Genomic DNA, 18,683 nt, shown 5'->3' with positions numbered 1-18,683 from the left:
GTGAATCGAGACCAAAATTAGCAACTTACAGTTTTATACATTGTAGACTGTGAGTGAATATTAAGATCGTTTCGTGCAGGATGGGTCATTTGCAATGCAAGAGCCGCGTTGAACAATAAAAAGTATATATTTCCTGTTCGAGAACGTTTTCATGTTTTTTAAATGGAGTTGTTTTCTTGGAGGAAAGTTTTAAATGGGGGTGGGGTCGGGAAGATACAGTAAAAGGCCGACTATCCTTACTCTTCGAAAGACAAGTATTTTGTCCAGAAAATCAGGACTCAGCATAATCAGTTTTAATCAATTAAAGATTCAAATTGAAGGAAGTAGATATGTGAATCCCAAATAATTGGAACACGGATAATTGCTGTTCAGCTGTCAAAATTAGGCTTGGAAATAATAGTGTCATTGCCCCCATCACCCAGACAAAAATTTAATTGTATTCAGCGATGGATCCAACGGATTGTGGGCGACAATAAGATCGCAAACAGTCATGCAAGCGTCATTATAGCGTATTTCACTCAAGAGCAACAAGCAATGTATTTCCTTGAGCAACAATAAAAAAGTGATCAAGTATAATTTTTATCGCAGTGTTGCAGGTTAAATTGCAAGGCAGCTGGTTAAATATATATTTTCTCCAGAAATGTATAGGTTTTTGTGCTTATCTCATATTTGTTTGCTGGTTTATTTACCCATAAAACATGTTTTCTTTTGGGGAAACATTTATTTCGCTTGTTCACACAGGATCGATCCCCTTGCGAAAAGTAGACAGTAGCGTCAGAGGGAAAGGAAAAACGATAAAGTGGTCATTTTCTCTATCTTCCTACGCATTAATCTTTAAGTGAGTGAATGTGTGTGTGTGTGTGTGTGTGTGTGTGATTTGGAATTTAAGGTAGCTTTAACAATTTTTCAGTCATATTGCTACCATGTCTGCAGTGTGGTAGTTTATAGTGATATCTAGCTCTGCCGCGTATCATGCCGCGGACATGTAGCATGATGTCCAACCTAGTCACATTATCCTGACATCAGACCAACCAGTCATAACACTAACCGCTTAAATGCTGAGAGCCTAGTAGGGCAGCTGTTAGCACCATTTTTATAAGTCTTTGGTATGACTCGGCCTTGGTTCGAGCCCGCGACCTCCTGTATCCCTGGCGGACGCTCTAACCACTTGGCCACCAGAGCGGTCATGTTCCTTAAATGCCTCCCATTGCCTTAGAAGTCTGTTAATGTCATAATCCAGTATAACTAGAAATATGAAGACAAGAATCAGAAGTTGAAACAGTTCAGTGAGAATCAGAATATGTTTTTATGAACATTGACGTTTTTATTTTTTGCCTTCAGATGATTCCGTAAACCCAACTAAGCGTTCCGGTTATGAGTAGAAGATACATCATACAAAATGCAGCCTTTACACATGAAGACTTCTGATACTATTTCAATTAACACAATTAATAAACAAAGCAAGAGTACATACATGAACGACTATTATGCATTAGTATCCACATTATGTCATTATACCTTTTTGGATTGGATAAGCCCTTGTGTGTCCTTTTTTGGATGGACAATGTTATTGTTATATCGGTTTCGTTTCACTAGGGTGAGGCTATCTGCTGTTAAAAGTTTTACCTATCATTGTAATCATGAATAAATTGAAATTTCCGTAAAGCCTCCACAAAGGTTGAACTTCAAACCACGTTATTTAGTGCTTAAATAGGGCCATTCTGCCGTATGGTGTGTGGAAAACAGCAGCAAAACTCAAGCCTTTGACCCATTCAAGATCTTAGGGCGTTATGGTAATATAACTCTTGAGATTTATGTCCTGTAAATGATGTTATTAAATCACATGCATATATATATATATATATATATATATATATATATATATATATATATATATATATATTAATAACACAGATAGACTAACATAAATGGAGCATATCCTGATTTCATGGCCTTTCAAAAGACTACTGACTGTTTTTAGAACTAAATAGCATCCACCGTATTTAAAACATCTTTTGTTTCGACATAACTTATATGTACTCGAGAACATGTTTAACATCAAAACATAAAATTTGAAAGGCGGGGAGTGAGAAGAAAAGACTAAAGAATGTTGTGTTCACGTTTTGTAAACAAACATTCCTTAATCAGATAATTACGTTATTTATGTTGCAAGTACCAACATTATGATTCAAAAACATTTAGTTTGATAGAATCATGCTATCAGAGTTAATCCGAAAGCTTGTTATAGTATCAGATGCATTTTGCTTACAATTTCCAGTTTTGGTACGATTCCGAGTAATCTAGTTCTTTCATGACATTTCCAGACTGTTTATTGGTTGTCTTTTTTCTCTGGGAACGCATATGGACCATTTTCACCCATTTTCTATAAAACGGGGCGGTTATTTATCATTTACAATTTAATTTCCGGATTGTCGGGGGATACAGTAAGTTCAAAGGAAATATTTCCTTCCTTTGTAAGTATCCTTTTAAAACCTGAGTTATCGCTTGAATTGTTTTCATCCACTTCGGTGATGGTCTGGTTCAGTTGATGACTTAGAGGTGGTCTCCATTCTGGGTGCTCATGTGAACCCTTCTCGTGTAGTTATTGGATGGACACGCTGCTCTTTCTAGCTACTGAATCTATATGTATATCGCGCATGGCAACGCTGCTCCTTCTTGCAACTGAATCTATATGTATATCACGCATGGCAAAGCCGCTCCTTCTTTTTTCTGCTCCAATTTCTGGGTGTTCGTATGGACCCTTGTCATTCAATTCTTCGAATGACATCGCCATATTTGTGTATCCTGAAACAAAGACACGTTGTCGTCGTTATTATTATTATTATTATTATTATTATTATTATTATTATTATTAAAATTTGTGAAGACATAAGTGAAAATGAAGATAGCTGAACACAAAATGTGTAGGGCAAAATCAGCAAAATACAGCTTTTGGCAATATAATATCCATTTGTTTTCCTTTCTTTAAACATTAATAAACCACGTTGTTAGAAATAAATTAAAATGTAAACAAATGAATAAATAAATAAATAAATAAATAAATAAAAGCAACAAACACAAACTAATTAACATTACTGCCCATACGTTTTGTACTGATGTAAATAATTAAAAGAATACAAGTCTTGCTGCAGTCTAATATTGAAAAGCTTGTTTTTCTACACCGATGATTAAGATCAGCATTTCAGTTATTGATTGATTTTCATTTCATGGAATTTGTCAAAATCATACCGTAGTTGCTACTTAACGGAATGCAATTTTATTTTCATGTAAACAAGTATGAAATACAGGCGCCTAAACAATAGTTAGATATCCGCATCTATTTAAATGAATATTTGACGAAAATACATTTTCAGAACTGAAAGGGATGATTCATCAAAAGAACATTAAAGAGGACTGTTTATAGTGAATGATTACATCAAACTCTAGCAAAGCTAATTAATTTATTCAGCATAATATAAAGTGTATGTAGCATGTTGACGAAGTTCACAACAATCACCTAAATATTAGCATTTACAAACTGTAGATTACGGTAGTAGTGAAGTGGGATACCCTAGCGTCAATGGGAATTAGCATTACAGAACCCCTTGGGACAATCTGGCGTCAATGGAAAATTGACATGGAGAAAAACCGTGGGACAATCTAGCGTCAAGGGGAATTTAACATGGGAATAAATCGTGGGACTGTCTAGCGTCAAGGGGAATTGAATATGGGATTTTTTTTTTTTAAATTTTTTTAAATTTAAAAATTTAAATTTAAATTTAAAAAAGGGGTAGGCAATGGAAAGGCTATCTCTTTTCGAGAAATATGGGGGCCCTGAAAAGGGCCTTTGGGTTTTCTTCTTCTTCTAATTTCTTCTTTTTCTCCACCAAGTTCTTATTTTATCTCCTACACTCTTCTTCCCTTTCTTTTTTTTCTTCTCCTCCTCTTCTTTCTTCTCTTCCTCCTCTTCTTTCTTCCTCTTTTCATTTTCTTCTTCTTTTTCAATTTTTTCGTTCCATTTGCGTATTCTTATTCTTTCCTCTTCATCCTCCTTCTCCTCCTTTATCTCTTTCATGACACCACTAATCTTGTCCTTTGCTTTTCTTAAGTTATTAATTTCCATCTTTACACGATGGGGACTATAGGAATAATGGTCTTCAATGAGTCTTATTAGCATCTGTTCCATTATTCCTAAGTTGTCTAAAACGTCTTGCAAGGTTTGTATTTTGTCCATTTGGTTTGACGCCATCTTCTTTTTATTCTTTGCAGAATGGTTTGAACAACGAACACTGGGGGTTCTTATAGTGAAAGCGCGGACGTGAAGGAAAACATCCCCTAATAACATAAAATTGATCTTACCTAGATCATGACCGAACATCGCGCGTACGTGAACAAAAACATCCCCTTACTTTCTCATTTCATATAATATAACCACAACTATACTCTCTACATACGCTAAGAAATCCATAATCTACTATTCACACAAACTTACGTCAACATTTACAAACAAAAACACACAAACACACAAACACATACACTCTCACTATGAATAAAGTGTTAGTGTTTATATTCACACTACCCTACCTACACACATTGGCAAATGGATAGTTATTTCTTTTCTAGAGTATTGGGTAGCCCTTAAAAGGGCTGTTTTTTTTTTAACTCCAGATGCACCTATCTAATGGTTGCACCTTCCTGGCCTGGCGCCACACACGCATCTTTGACTCCAGTCTCTTTTTACTTTTTGTCTTGAGAGTGCAGAGGCGGGATGATTCGCTTCAGCACCCCAATCCTCTGTCTCGGGAATATTGTATGACATCCTCTCTTCTATTTTCTTTTCCTCTTCTTCCCTCTCTCTTCTCTCCTCCTCTTCCTTCTTTATTCTTGCTTCTTCTACGATAGCCTCCGCTGATAGTTCGTTTACTATGCGCCTGGCATATTCCATGTGCATCTGGAGTTCTAACAGTTTCACTATTCTGCTATTCATTCTTGTGTTGATCAATCAACAACGGTAGCTAGACTGCCCAGCGAGTTTCAATTTATAGTGAAAGCGCGGACGTGATGGAAAACATCCCCCTAAAAACATAAAATGGCTCTTACCTAGATCATGACCAAAAAAACAACAACAACGCGCGGACCTAAAAGAAACACTCACTCACTTTTTTATGCTACCCATCACTATTGTAAAATTTTTTATAAATCACTTCAATAGACTATCCACATAAGCAAAGCAATCCAATCTAACCCCAAATATACACCTCAAACACCAAAAAAAGACATAATTTTAATCTACTATCCACACCAACCTACTTGAGCACTTACAAACACACAAACACACAATCCTATACACAAACACATACCCTCACATTTTTTGAAAAAGAGTTAGTGTTTATTTTCACACTACTCTACCTACACACACACATTGGCAAATCGATCGTTATTTCTTTTCTAGAGTATTGGGGTAGCCCTGAAAAGGGCTGTTTTTTTTGTTTGCTATGGCATTCTTTTTTAGTTTCTAAGAATGCGATGTCCTCTGAGGATAGACTTTCTGGCGATAGGTCTGCTTCTTCGGAAAGAGAAGAAAAACTCTTTGGTGTCGATACGGCAATCGACAAAGCCTCTGTCAGCTTCAGGTTGTTGCTGCTGCTGCTGTTGCTGCTGTCTCTGAAGTCTGTACTTCTCTGTCCATTCTTCTTTTTCCCTGTTCATTTCTTCTCTGAAGAGCTCTTCTATCAGGTCTTCAGTGATTTTTAACATTCTCACATTCTCTATTTCTTCTGGCTTCGGTATCAGACTGTGTCTGACCCTATGCAAATTCACGTAGGCTTCGTTGAGCTTAGCTAGTTTGGAGCACATCTTCTTAGGAGGATGAGTCGACAATGGATGGTTAGACTGGAAACAACCCCCGGTTCTTAAAGTCAAAGCGCGGACGTGAAGGAAAACATCCCCCACACGGTTTTCTAGTCGCAACGTTCAGTGAGTGTCATGAGAGGGATAGTAAGAAATGAAAGAGCATCAATCCAACATTCTTATAGCTAAACAAACCACAAAGGCATTTTTTTCAAAACACAACATTTTTTATTCAAAAATCACTTAACACTAAACAACAACTCTAACATTTTTAACAATCACTGGACAACAAATTTTTACAAAAGTCATGTTACTGAAATAAAATTAGTCAATTCTTATCAATTTTTATGTGCTGAACACGAATATGACAGTCAAATTGCAAAATTGGCTCTAGTTTTTTTGTAATCTGCAAGAAATTAATGTTTACATAACGAAATGCATTCCAATAGTAAAAGGTCAACTGTAATAGCCTACCTATAAAAAATCAAGTCATTGACTACATCTTAGATTTCTTCGCCTGTCTCTTGTACAGCTGTTCGGGAGCATCTCTGAGGAGTGTCCAGCAGTAGTCAGCCAGCATTGTAGTGGACCATTTTCCCTGGTATCTTTGTTCCATTGTTGCGATATCTTGATGAAAACGTTCGCCGTGTTCATCACTAACAATACCACAGTTGCTAGGAAAGAAATCCAAATGGGAATGAAGGAAGTGAATCTTTAGAGACATATTGCAGCCAAGTTTCTTATACTTCATCAACATGTCTTCTACTAGTTCCTTATAGTTTTCTGCCCTAACATTTCCGAGGAAGTTTGTAGAAACTAGGCGAAAAGCATTCCATGCTTGTTTCGCGTCACCTTCCAGCAAGTTGTTGAACCGGTCATCTTTGAAAAGCTCTCGAATCTGAGGACCCACAAAAACTCCCTCTTTAATCTTTGCTTCGCTGAGTCGAGGGAATTTTTCATGCAGGTATCGGAATGCTGGCAAAGTCCGGTCAATGGCTTTCACGAAGTTCTTCATCAAACCTAGTTTGATGTGAAGGGGTGGTAGCAAGATTTTCTGAGCCTCAACCAGAGCTGGGTGTTGGATATTCTTCTCTCCAATGGCTACATTCTGCCTGTGAGTCCATTCTTTCCTCATGTAGTGCATTTCCCTTGCTCGGCTATCCCACTCGCATAAGAAACACATGTATTTTGTATATCCTTGCTGCAGTCCCATTAAAAGGGCAACTACCTTCAAATCACCACAGAGGTGCCAGCTGTACTTGTTATACTCAATGGAATTCAGTAGCTGCCTTAAGTTATCGTATGTCTCTTTCATGTGGACAGCATACGCTACTGGAATAGATGGAAGAATGTTTCCATTGTGCAAAAGCACAGCCTTGAGACTCAGTTTCGAATAGTCCACAAATAGTCTCCATTCTTGTGGGTCATGAGTGATTTTTAAAGCATTCATGAGGCCCTCAATATCGGAACAGAATATCAGATTACTTTCCTTTCTGAAGAAAGGCTCCAATTGCTGGTGGCGCTTTCGATATGCAGTAATTGTGACATCTTCTTCTAGAAGATTCCATTGTTGGAGTCTTGATCCTAGCAATTCTGCCTTGTTCTTTGATAAGTCCAAATCACGAATCAGGTCATTTAGTTCTTCCTGTGTTATTCTGTGTGGGGTTGATGATGCACCACAGTGAAAATCTGGATCACTGCATGCTGATGGACCAGGAGAAGAACAGGTCGACTCACCTTTGTCTTCGTCAGATGAATCAAGAGAATATTCTGCTGGAGGTTCTGGAATAGGAAGTCCCTCACCATGTGGAACTGGTCTCAATGCAGACGGAATGTTTGGGTAGACTATTCTCGACTTCTTTCGCTTCGTTATTCCGCCGGAAAGAGGAGGAACCAAGCAGAAGTAACAGTCATTTAGGTGGTTGCTTGGCTCTCTCCACACCATTGGGACTGCAAACGGCATTGATGACCTTTTGCAATTCAACCACTGTGAAAGCTGTGTTGTACATGTAGCACAGCATATATGCGGAGCCCAAGGCTTGTCTTGGTCACCAACCTTGCATCCGAAGTAAAGATGATATGCCTTCTTCACTTGAGAATTGATACTTTTCTTCTGGTTGGCAAATGTCACTTCCCCACAAATATAGCAAAAATTGTCCGCGGTATTAACACACTTTCGAGGCATTACTGTTCTTTATTGTACGTAAATGGATAAAATAATAAGTTTTATGTAACAGTAGCTTGAACTGTCTCGCACAACGTCTAAAATATTTTAAATGCTGAACCTATCTGATTGGGCTTTATATAGTACACTGCTTACGTCAGCTTCAGCAGCCGCCTGGCATTAGTATAATAGGCCTACACATGTATAGTACACTGCTGACGTCAACTTACTTCAGCAGCCGCATGGCATTAGTATTGCATTGCATCAGAAAATGATGCAATCAACTGTGGATGATGTGAGCATGATGGTATTATGCAATGTTACATCATTATTCCGGATGTTGCTGCAGTCCTACTGGAGAAATTTACACAGTGAAACATAGAAAATGAGGTATATGAATATCTTCAAAACGAGAGCCAATACAAATTTTTCACGGTTATATTCGTGTTCGGCACACCAAAATAATACAGATTAGGGCCTTTTCAAGTCAGTAATGATTTCACTGTTGACCAGTGTAATCCAACATGATAACATCAAACAATTTTTTCAAACCACAAACTTTTTTCTCAATTTACCATCTACTTTAAACAGGGCTGACAACGTTGTGAATGAAATTGTGATTTCCACTGTTGGAAATCATTAGGCCATTGATGGACACTACGTTTCCTAGCTTGAGACAAAAGATAAGCATAATGGTCACAAAACCATCGATCTACTTTCACATCGTTTCTTGAAGAACGAGGATCAAAATGAGTCACTAAATGTTCTAAGGAATAGCCCAGGCTGCGATGATGCAGAAAATACACACAGTACTGTCCACACACCAAGGAATCTGTGCCTTGTAATTTCACATTATTGAATCGGGTGGTTTGAGCATTTCTTCTCATAAAGTCGATGATATCGTCTTCCAAAGGGGACAATCCGTACGAATCGAAATATTCCACACATCCTTCTTGAGGAAAGTAAACGGCTACCCAGTGGGTTCCTGGGAGATGACTGTCGTCCGTGTTGATCACGTAAGCTTGATGGTCTTTAGGTTTGCGATGAGGAAGTTCATCTTTAGCACAGACGACAGGATTCCAAGAAGCCGTATACGAACTGTGGTTCAAAAGGTAATAAAGTTCCCAGGTATCCATGTTTTTTCTTCTTCTTCACAGGTAGTAATAAGTCGTCAATTCGATCCTGACTTTTTGCTTGAAAATGTCTGACGAATAAACGGTTATTCGTTTTGTTTCCTCACTCTGATTCAGGAGAGCTTCGATACGATGGATCTCTTGAGTGGTTAATGGTGGACAAGAATGTTCACGCAAGTCTTTATACCACTGGTGCAACACTTTGTTCGAGATGAGACTCCAAGCTTCGTCCAGATACTCGTCCAATTTTTCTTCTTGACTTAACATCAGGCATTTATCGTGTTGAATTTGACTGGGATGATCGTTTTGACATCCATAGCAATTTTTCTTGATCAATTCCGTCATTTTATCGACCAAGTGTTTGGCAAAACAGGAGACTAAATGGGCTTCTTGTTCTGGCCATCTTGACTTCATCATGATCACTTCTTCTTCTTCCACAGCCTCCTTACATTTCATGTCCAAAGTTTCTCCACTAGGTAAAGAGGGATAACAGTCTTCCATGGTTTCTAGTAATCTAGAATGACTTCTCTCAAACTGTTGATTTCTATGGTATTATCGAATTCGGCATACAGGATGACGTTCACTGTGTTCCCTGCATCCAGTGGACTCGCAAACTGAATTTCCACACGAATCTGGCCTGATTTTATAGGGTGGAAATGTCCCTCGTCGCTGCCTTGGTCTGGAGTGAAATCGAAAGCCCACAAAGCATAGCCTCCTGCATAATCGTCGTACGTAATGCCGTGACTGGTGTTGGTTCCTAACTGTCCGGTAGCTTCGTACAGGGACAAGTACGATCTCAAATAATTCTTTGCTGCACCAAAGTTAGGCTCGAAAGGTCGGGTACACAAGGTCTTGCCATCGCGACTGACTTCGATCTTGGACACATTGTAATGCTTAAACTCAAAAGGATTTTCGTTGTAGACACCATTGAAAGCTGAATTCTTGACGATACCAACAATCAAACGTTTGGGTAACTGTCCTTGGAACAGATGATCTTCGATCATGGATCGCTGTCCAGCAGGAATGGTGAACGTTTTCACTTCTACGCGTCGTATCGGATACTTGGCGGTTGTTCTGCTCAATGTCTGACTGATGTCGTTACCTACTTTAGGTAACACTTCCACACGACGCACGTAGAGTCTGGCTTCTTGGATGATGGCTTTGTAAGTTGCATCAGCAGCAGCCATCAAATGGAAAGCAGCACTACTGCGATTCAGTCTCAGGCGGACATCCACTCCGTTCAGCAAATACTTTTCTTGTAACCACATGTCCAAATGCAAACGATCCATCAGTTCTAAACTACGACTTTCAGCAATTTTCTTTTGTCGTTCTACAAATCCCGTTGGATTTGAAGCATCCCCAGCAAGTGTAATGCCGTTGAACTTAGTCGCTTGGTCAGGTTTCCATACCACGCAAGCATCCAGATGAGTATTCCTGGCTTCTTTTCCGTACGTCAAGAGATTTTCCAGGTACGCTCGATAAGGGTAAGTATCCATGCTGCTGCTGACCAGTTTGTTATTCAAGTACAAGTCCACTTCGCTGAACAAGGAATGCATGAAATTGTTGACGGGAGCTACTGCTTCATCAGCGTCTATGTTAGCGGGAGGTGTTCCTTCCATCACTTTCACTTTCAAGTACAAGTAACTGCTATTCAGATCGATGTAATCTTCGGGCTGTCCTTTGATCTCAAACTCGATGGGAGCGGAATCGGTCAATGAGGAGACCGGGTGAAATTCCACCCACTGGGATTCTTGCATCGTCATCATGGTGGGGGGCATGGCAAACATATCCAGTTCCGTCTTGGAACAAGCACATGACTCTCGGTGCATCATATTTTTTGTTGCTGTGTCTCAATAATCGAAAATGTCTAAGTCTCGAACTGTTCTTCTTTTCTTGGCCTTTCTAGCTTGAAGTCTGGTGAAAGGGTGTTTTCTTCGTCGTCTCTTTCTGCCTTGTCCTTGCTGAATGCCTGACTCGGTAGCGTGCAGGGCATTTATAGGTGTGTCTCGTCGGCCTAAAATGTCTTTACCCGTTTGCAGCAAGACATTTTTGCCTGCCCTCATGAAGGCTTCTTTAGGGTTTTGTTTGTCGATGATGACATTTTGGAGAAATTCTTTGCCTTGCGTCAGTGCCGCATCTTTCAAGGCGTGCAATCCGCGTGTCACCATCGGTTTCAACACTGGGGCCACCGAACGAAAGGCCGATTTTAACATATCTCCTAAACCGTGTCCTCGCTGTCGAGCCACCCCTCGGTACACTGGATACATGACTTACTTACGAGTCGTGAGAGAACCGTTTTCGAAAATGGAGTTTCACCGTGACTTTTCCTTTGGTGAATGGAATATTTTGTCCCAAATCTCCTTTTATAGTAATGTTGACCGTGTCCAAATACGACTTGCTGACAGGCAAATAGTGAGGATGGACAAATTCGCGGTGGACGTGGTAAGTGTTTCCACCTTCCTCGTCAGCGTTCGCGGCAGAATCCACTTTGAAAGGAATGACACACAGTAACGGCACAGAGGTGTGTCCCACCATGTTATACTCCACCACATCGGAGTACACGAACATCAAATTCAGTCCTTGGTTCAGTTCTACCGGGGTACGAAAATACTTGGCAAAAGTATCGTTGTCAGAAATGACTAGTAATTCGCCTTTTTGTTGTTCTACTATCTTCTTCAGGTTCATGTCACCGCCCAACATGTCAAACAATTCAGGACAAAATAAGAAAGATATTATTTTAGGCCCCTCAGGAAATTTTATCAGGAAGCGACGAGCTGTTTTGTGGTACTCCAGGGTGACACTTTTTTTGGTACTTTCCAAAGCTTTCAGAAACACACCATTAAACCTGGTGGCTATGGTGTTGACCAAATGTTGACCACTAAAATAATAACCTGGGGGAATGAACAAGTGATAGTCGGTCCAGTTTGAATTTTCTTTGTTACGGGTTTTCTTGTCATATTTGCTATGGGTATCCATCCACTGTTGGACTTGCTCGTCATGAACTTGCACCGTAAAAAAATTTTGATTGGGAAGGACATTGAGGACTTGGGTCGGGTGAATCATTTCTACCAAAGCCACTTCCCAATGGGCTTCGTGATCTAAGGGGATGGCTTGAGGTAATTTGGCCGTGTAACAGCACAACGTGTTATTGGGAAACACCTCCATGGAACTGTCACTGGGTAAGGTCAAGTAAAATTGGTTTTGGTGACTCATAATTCTAGAGTTCTGTGGCTGTCCGAGGGGATATTACTGGACGTCAGAGGCGTGTCTCCGCCCAAAATGGGGTTCTGATTGTGGTTGGACTGGTGACTGGCACTGACACTGGCACTGGACACAACGTTCCCGTTCGAGGAGAATTTCAGAGAGGGATTAGGAAGTAGGTAACCGATGCAACTGCTCAATAAAATGGTCCACAATTGTTTGTCTCCTTGTTGCAAACTCAAATTGGCAATGGCTGCCCCGATGACACAATACACCACGAAGATTTGGCAGAAAAAGACGATTTGCGTTTTAGGCACACGTTCTCCACACCACACCCACAAGGGTTGTTTTTGTAAATCTTGCACAGAAGAACTAGGGGAAGGAGGAGTGGTCGACGTAGCTGCGTCTGCTGTGTGAAAGGGCATGATGGTCACTTCTTCTTTTTATAGTCGATGACTTGCGAAGCGTCGATCCAAGAATCGAAACTGGGTGGATATCCTTTCCAACGTACTTTGACTTCTTTGACACGTCGTTTGCCCACTTTACGGGTTCTGCGTTCGAGAATGCTTTCGATGTCGTACACGTCGTCTTCTTTTTTGGTGACACGTTGTAACTCGGGCAAATAAAACGTTCCTTTGAGCACTTCTCCGTTCATGTCTTCCAATTTATAGACGGCAGGATGACGGCCATGCACTCGTCCAGTGACGCGAAACAATTCGGTCGTCCAGTTAGGTAAGTAACCTTTGTCGAAAGTGCGTTTGGTTTTGCCAATGCGCACCCAATCTCCTACGGCCAACTCTCCACTTTTCTTGGGGACAGCCCTCGTCGGGGACGTACCAAACAGGCGCTCAAACACCAACACTTCGTTGTCGGGAGTCACGTCTTGCGGGGCACGTCCGATGCTTCGATGGTAAGATTGGTTGTACGCTTGCACCAGGTGCGGTAAGATGTCGATGTACTTCAGAGTGTGGTGATGCGTAAAATATTTCCACATGCGTTCTTTCAAAGTGCGTTGAAAACGTTCCACGATGCTGGCTTTGGTTTCGGGATTCTCGGTGGTAAAAAAATGAATGTCACGTTTCTTTAATTCTTTTTGGAAAGCTTGGTTCAGAAATTCGGTGCCTTTGTCCGTTTGCCATCGAAGAGGGTGACGACCGCTTTGTTTCAACACCCGTTGCAGGGCTCGCACTAACTCGCTGCTCGATTTGGAAGTCAAGGGCACGACCCAGGCAAATTTGGAAAAGACGTCGATGACACAAAACAAATATTTGTAGCCACGATTGTAGCTGGCCAAATGAGAGACATCGGCTAAATCGGCTTGCCATTGATGATCGATGCCTTCCACTCGGGTGCGACTTCTGGCAAACTTGCGTCGAATGGGTTTGTGTAAAGTGTAGGTAGCTTGTTCTTGTAACCATCGTTGCACTTGAGGTAAACGGAGACTTTTCAGTCGCGTTTTGGCAGCACGATACAATTTTTGAACTCCTGCGTAATCTGCAGGATGCGAGGGATCGTAGTAAATGCTGGCTAAGAGTTTTTCCATTTTTTTGTGTTGGTTGGTGTGTTAATAAGACACCCAATCTTGGAGGATGCTACTCTTTTTCTCTTGGGGTATTTTCTTGGATTGCAATGCTTTGCGTGTGCGGCCAGCAATAGGTGTCGAAGAGGAGAAGGATGTCTGAGCGGGGGATATCGGTTCTTGTTTCACTTCTGTCTTCACTTCTGTCTTCACTTTCTTTTTCTCTTCTGAGGAAGAAGGGGTGGCCATCATCTTTTTAATCCATCCAATTCTGGAGGTAGGTGGTGTTGTTAACTTGCGTACTTTTTCTGGTGGAGTTTGAAACCCTTCCTCTTCTTCTCCTTTTTCTGTCTTGACCACTGGTACTGGTGGTACTGGTACTGGTACTGGTGATGGTGCTGGACTTTTCATCAAGGTCTTAAAATCTTTCAAAGTGGGTAAAGCTGTTTCGTCTAAAGCTTTCTGGTGAAAGAGTTGCAATCGTTGCAAGAGTTGACCGTACTTTTGCGATTTTTCTGTTTCGGACAAATCTTGGCGATCCATCAAGGATTGCAATTCGTGTTGTAACTGGGACATCTCGCTCAAATTGGGATTGGGAGGTAAATGCGGGGTGCGTTGTTCTTGCCACCGATGGTATTCCATCCATCGTTTGTAAGGCACTAAAGCTAGTTTTCGTCCTTCCATGGGGTTGTCAGGGGTGAATTCTGAGATCTTGGGACTTCCGAGGGCCTTTTTATCTTGCTCCCACCAGTCCTCCCAACATGGTTCCCAAGACTCCTTTCAGTATGGGACCTAACAAGAGAGGTAAAATGCCTCCACGTTGGACCAACATCTTCTTTTTTGTCGAATGGGAATTTTTTTTCGAACCATTTGGCGAAGAACGTGACGATGCTTGCTTAAGCATTGTTTCTGGTGTTTGGACAAAGGGATCGTGCCTTTCAAAACGTTCAAACAACATTCGCACACGGTATCGATGACCTCTTTGGAGGCCGTTTGAATGAGTTTTTTTCGTAGGGGTGGAGAAGCTTTGGACAGGACAGATAACAGGTCCCCATGTTTGGCTAAACGTGGTGGCAGTCCTTTCCTTTTCTTTCCTTGGGGTTTTCTGGAGGGTGACATCTTTGAGTCTTTAGGAGCACCTAAAAACACTGATACCCTACTCGGTCACAGGCCTTTTTTATACTGGAACGCGTCGCCACTGATTGTCTTTACGGCGTATCAGTTTGAGGACAGGCATGACACGTTGTGCAGGGGTACGTAACGGACTAAATCGAGCCAGTTCTTGCTTGGACAAATCCAGTAAACTTTGTAACATGCCCGATCTTTCATGGACTTTGATTTTGGGAGAAGGTACTTTGTGAGCAGCAGCCACTGCCACTAAATTGGAGGGTCCTGCCACTGGGGAAGTTCTTTTGGGGGTCATCAACGGAGAAGTTCTTGGTGTGATCAACGTCTCCAAGTACTCTTCAGTTCCTGGTGACATCAACGGAGAAGTGGATAAACGTGAGGCTGCCGGAGACGCAGTCACCGCTGTGGCAGGTCGTGGTTTGCGAGTGTAAGGTTGCGTCCTGGCCGAAGTGCCTCTCTTGCGACTAGTTTTCTTCTGTGGACTTTTCTTTTTCTTGGGGCTTCTTTTCTTTTTCCGGGGTGGTGTCTGGTAAGAGGAGGGTCCCGCCACTGGAGAAGTTCTTCTCTTTGGGGTCTTTTTCTTTTTCTTCTTGGGGCTTCGTTGGACTTTTGTCTTGGGGATAACTTTGGGGGCATTAGGATCACATCTTAAGAGTGAGCGAATGATGACCCCTCCTAGAGTACCGCTCCCTCCAGGTTTCAAAATGATTTGTTTTTTGGTTTGAGTGTCGATGCGGGGATCGGCCAGTTGGACCAAAGCGACTTTGTTTCGATCGAAAAAGCGTTTGGTTTGATGAGGAATCTGAATGATTCCTTGGAGTATTTGACGTGCCGTCACCGTGAACCATCGTAAGACTTCTTTGAGACTAGCTTCTAAGACACGAGCTCGTGTTTGTGGATCTTTTTCTCGACTGATGCCATACAAGGCACGAATCAATTTGACGGGAAGATGCGACTGAAGGGACGACATGTTCACACTGTGTGAGACAGACGAAAAAGGGTCTGAGGTTTTTATAAATTCTTTTATGGGGAGTGAAATGAAGTCGAGGACGGAGACGTGTACAGGACAGGCCCTCCATCTTGGCACCAGTGGTGAAACAAATGGGTACGAAATCGCAAATCCTCGAGGGTCGTAGGTTTCAAATCGACGAGTAAATAGGCGTGTGGCGTTTGAGTGGCATCGTCGTACGCCTGAGTCAGCCAAGGTGTTCCTAACTGTTTGGCTAAGACTTGCACTTGCGATTTATCTCGAGGGTTTTTAAACAAGACCACGTAATGCGCATTGAGACTGATGGTGCGATGGGCTTTACTTTGTTGAAACAAATTTTGGGTGATGTAAATGACACTGGCATTACGGTGATGCCCTTTGCGCGTAAACCACAATTTAATTTCTTCTTCGTCTTCTCCTAACATGTCGTCGAAAATGACCAAATGGGTTTGACGGGAGTCAGAGACGATGCCGTCGTCTTCTTTAGGAATGCCTTCCACAAACACGATGGAATCGCCTTGACTTTCTCGCAAGAGGCTGTACGCCGATTGCCACTCTTTGTAACACCACACGATCCGTTGAGGGGGCCGATCGATCAAATGATGTTTATGTTCGATCAAACGTTTGACGAATTCGGTTTTGCCAGAACCGCTAGGTCCAGCAATGAGCATGTTAAAGGGATGACGAAGATACAAAGCCTCCCAACTGGCACGATCTAAGTGTTCGTCGATGACTTTGACAGTAGAGGAAGAGGGAGCAGAGACAGCAGAGGTAGCCATGGTGTGAGAAATGTCACTTGTGACACGAAAACAAACAAGACAAGAGTTTGTATACTTTTTTCAGAACACGTTTATTGAATGTTTTTTTTTTCAAACATGAATACGAAAGACAAAAATACATAAAAGCCAAAGGCTTAAGTACAAGGATAAAAGGCACATGATAACGATGAACGTGGAATAAACACAAGTGTCTGTACAACAACATGTTTTGGGTAATGTTCTAACCAGTTCTATAGAAGGGGGTAAGGTCACACAAGTGTCCTCCCGAAAGGGTCTTTCAGGTCTGTCCACGACAGTCCTGTCCTGGGTGACGGGTTCTTCTGGCACCGTCACTAACACGGGTTGAAAAGTAACTTTTTTCCTTGAACAACTCTCGTGCATACTGGGCCACTTCTTGGGTCCAAGCCTCAAAACCCCATTCTTTCCAGGCACGGACATCTGTCCAATGGGGATGTAAGTCACAAGCTACACACAGATCGTCATACACGTCTTGGGTAGCTAAAAGTTGACGAATCTTTATTTCCTGTTGAGGTCGAGAAGTATCCAGATGAAAACGCAAGGCTTTGAGCAAAAGGAGTTTTTCGTGACCATTTAAGGCCATTGAGGTGGTAAGTACTGATCGTAAAGAGTCCACAAAGAATCGGCTGGTAAACGAAATCCCAAAAAACAAGTCACTAAGACACACACCACTTGTCGTCCCAAATTGAATGGATACAGTTCTTGTAATAATCGATGGCAATGATCCACGGTTTGAATATGGTCATTGAGTTCCTTCCACGGAATCTGTTGGATGACATGTGACATAAACCGTGGCATGGCAGCCTGTTTTTATATTCTCTTTTTTTTGGATGCAATACACGTACTTTCTAGCCAGAGATCTTCGTTCTCCAGTAGGGAATCTAAATCTTGCATACTGTAACCGTAACCGAAACGTCAGAGTTCGTTTAGGTGTTTCATCTTCCGCTAAGCAGATTCCACGTAAAATATGTTGGTAATCCTTTAACTTGTCTTCCTCAATGCGTTGCACTAGGTGAATCTCGAAGTAACCATAATTATGAACATGTCGATCATTAGCGACCTCAAAGTTTTGAACAATGTCTGACCATTGAAAGAATTTCTGACGAATCAGTTCTCTTATACCATTCAGGTACCAGTGGTTAAAGATCTGGTGACGTATCGGATGCAATTGTTCTTTACGTTTGACTTGTATTTTGACCAGCTCTCGGTAAATGCGTTCTCTCAACTCCACAGGCAAAGCACGAATGTTCTCTTGTAAAGTATCCATGAATAGGTCATACTAAATTCTCTTTGGTCTGACACAAGAAATGTACTGTTTGCACAAACATTGTTTTAATTCATTGTCGAATCTAAATCGTTTCACCACTAATCTACACATTACAATTCGTTCAGAAGTTTCCTCTTTCACCAAGTTGACATTGCGTGAAAGATGTTGGTAATTCGTTAACTCTTCCTCTGGAATTCGATGCAGTACGTTTACAATGTAGTAGATAGAATCGTCAATACCAAACCATTCCTTTTTATAACCAGGAGGTCGTTGATCAATGTCTGTCCAATGGAACACTTTCAACTCAATCAGTCCTTGTATAGCCTGAAGGTACCAGTGGTTCAAACACCGGTGACGTAACGGATGCAATTGTTCTTTACGTTTCACTTGTATTTTGACCAGCTCTCGATAAATGCGTTCTCTCAACTCCACAGGCAAAGCACGAATGTTCTCTTGTAAAGTATCCATGAACAGATTATTATGGTAAGAAGTTACTTCAATGTCTTGGTCCCACTAAAGGTAAGTAATGACAATTCGGTGACCATCGAGCATGTTCAACGTAGGCCGAATCTTGCGGTTCCCAGTGGTGAAGTGACACACCGCAACTGAAGCACTTGACTTTATCTCCTTCGCCCA

At 41.5% G+C, this 18,683-nt stretch overlaps 1 pseudogene across 1 annotated transcript in view; it reads right to left on the bottom strand.

The window, feature by feature from the left end:
- Positions 1–932: 932 nt before the first annotated feature.
- The window catches only part of LOC149785004 (putative ammonium transporter 1), an 82,764-nt pseudogene continuing 65,013 nt past the window's right edge, over positions 933–18,683 (bottom strand). Inside the window, exon 9 of the transcript XR_016425346.1 lies at positions 933–2,805. The product of XR_016425346.1 is annotated as a putative ammonium transporter 1 (transcript). The remainder of the gene's footprint in view (positions 2,806–18,683) is intronic.

This window comes from Sinohyriopsis cumingii, chromosome 13 (genome assembly GCF_028554795.1).
Source record: "Sinohyriopsis cumingii isolate HCF-2022 chromosome 13, ASM2855479v2, whole genome shotgun sequence".
In the NCBI taxonomy this organism is placed as follows: domain Eukaryota; kingdom Metazoa; phylum Mollusca; class Bivalvia; order Unionida; family Unionidae; genus Sinohyriopsis; species Sinohyriopsis cumingii.
This window is presented reverse-complemented; position numbering and strand designations above follow the sequence as displayed.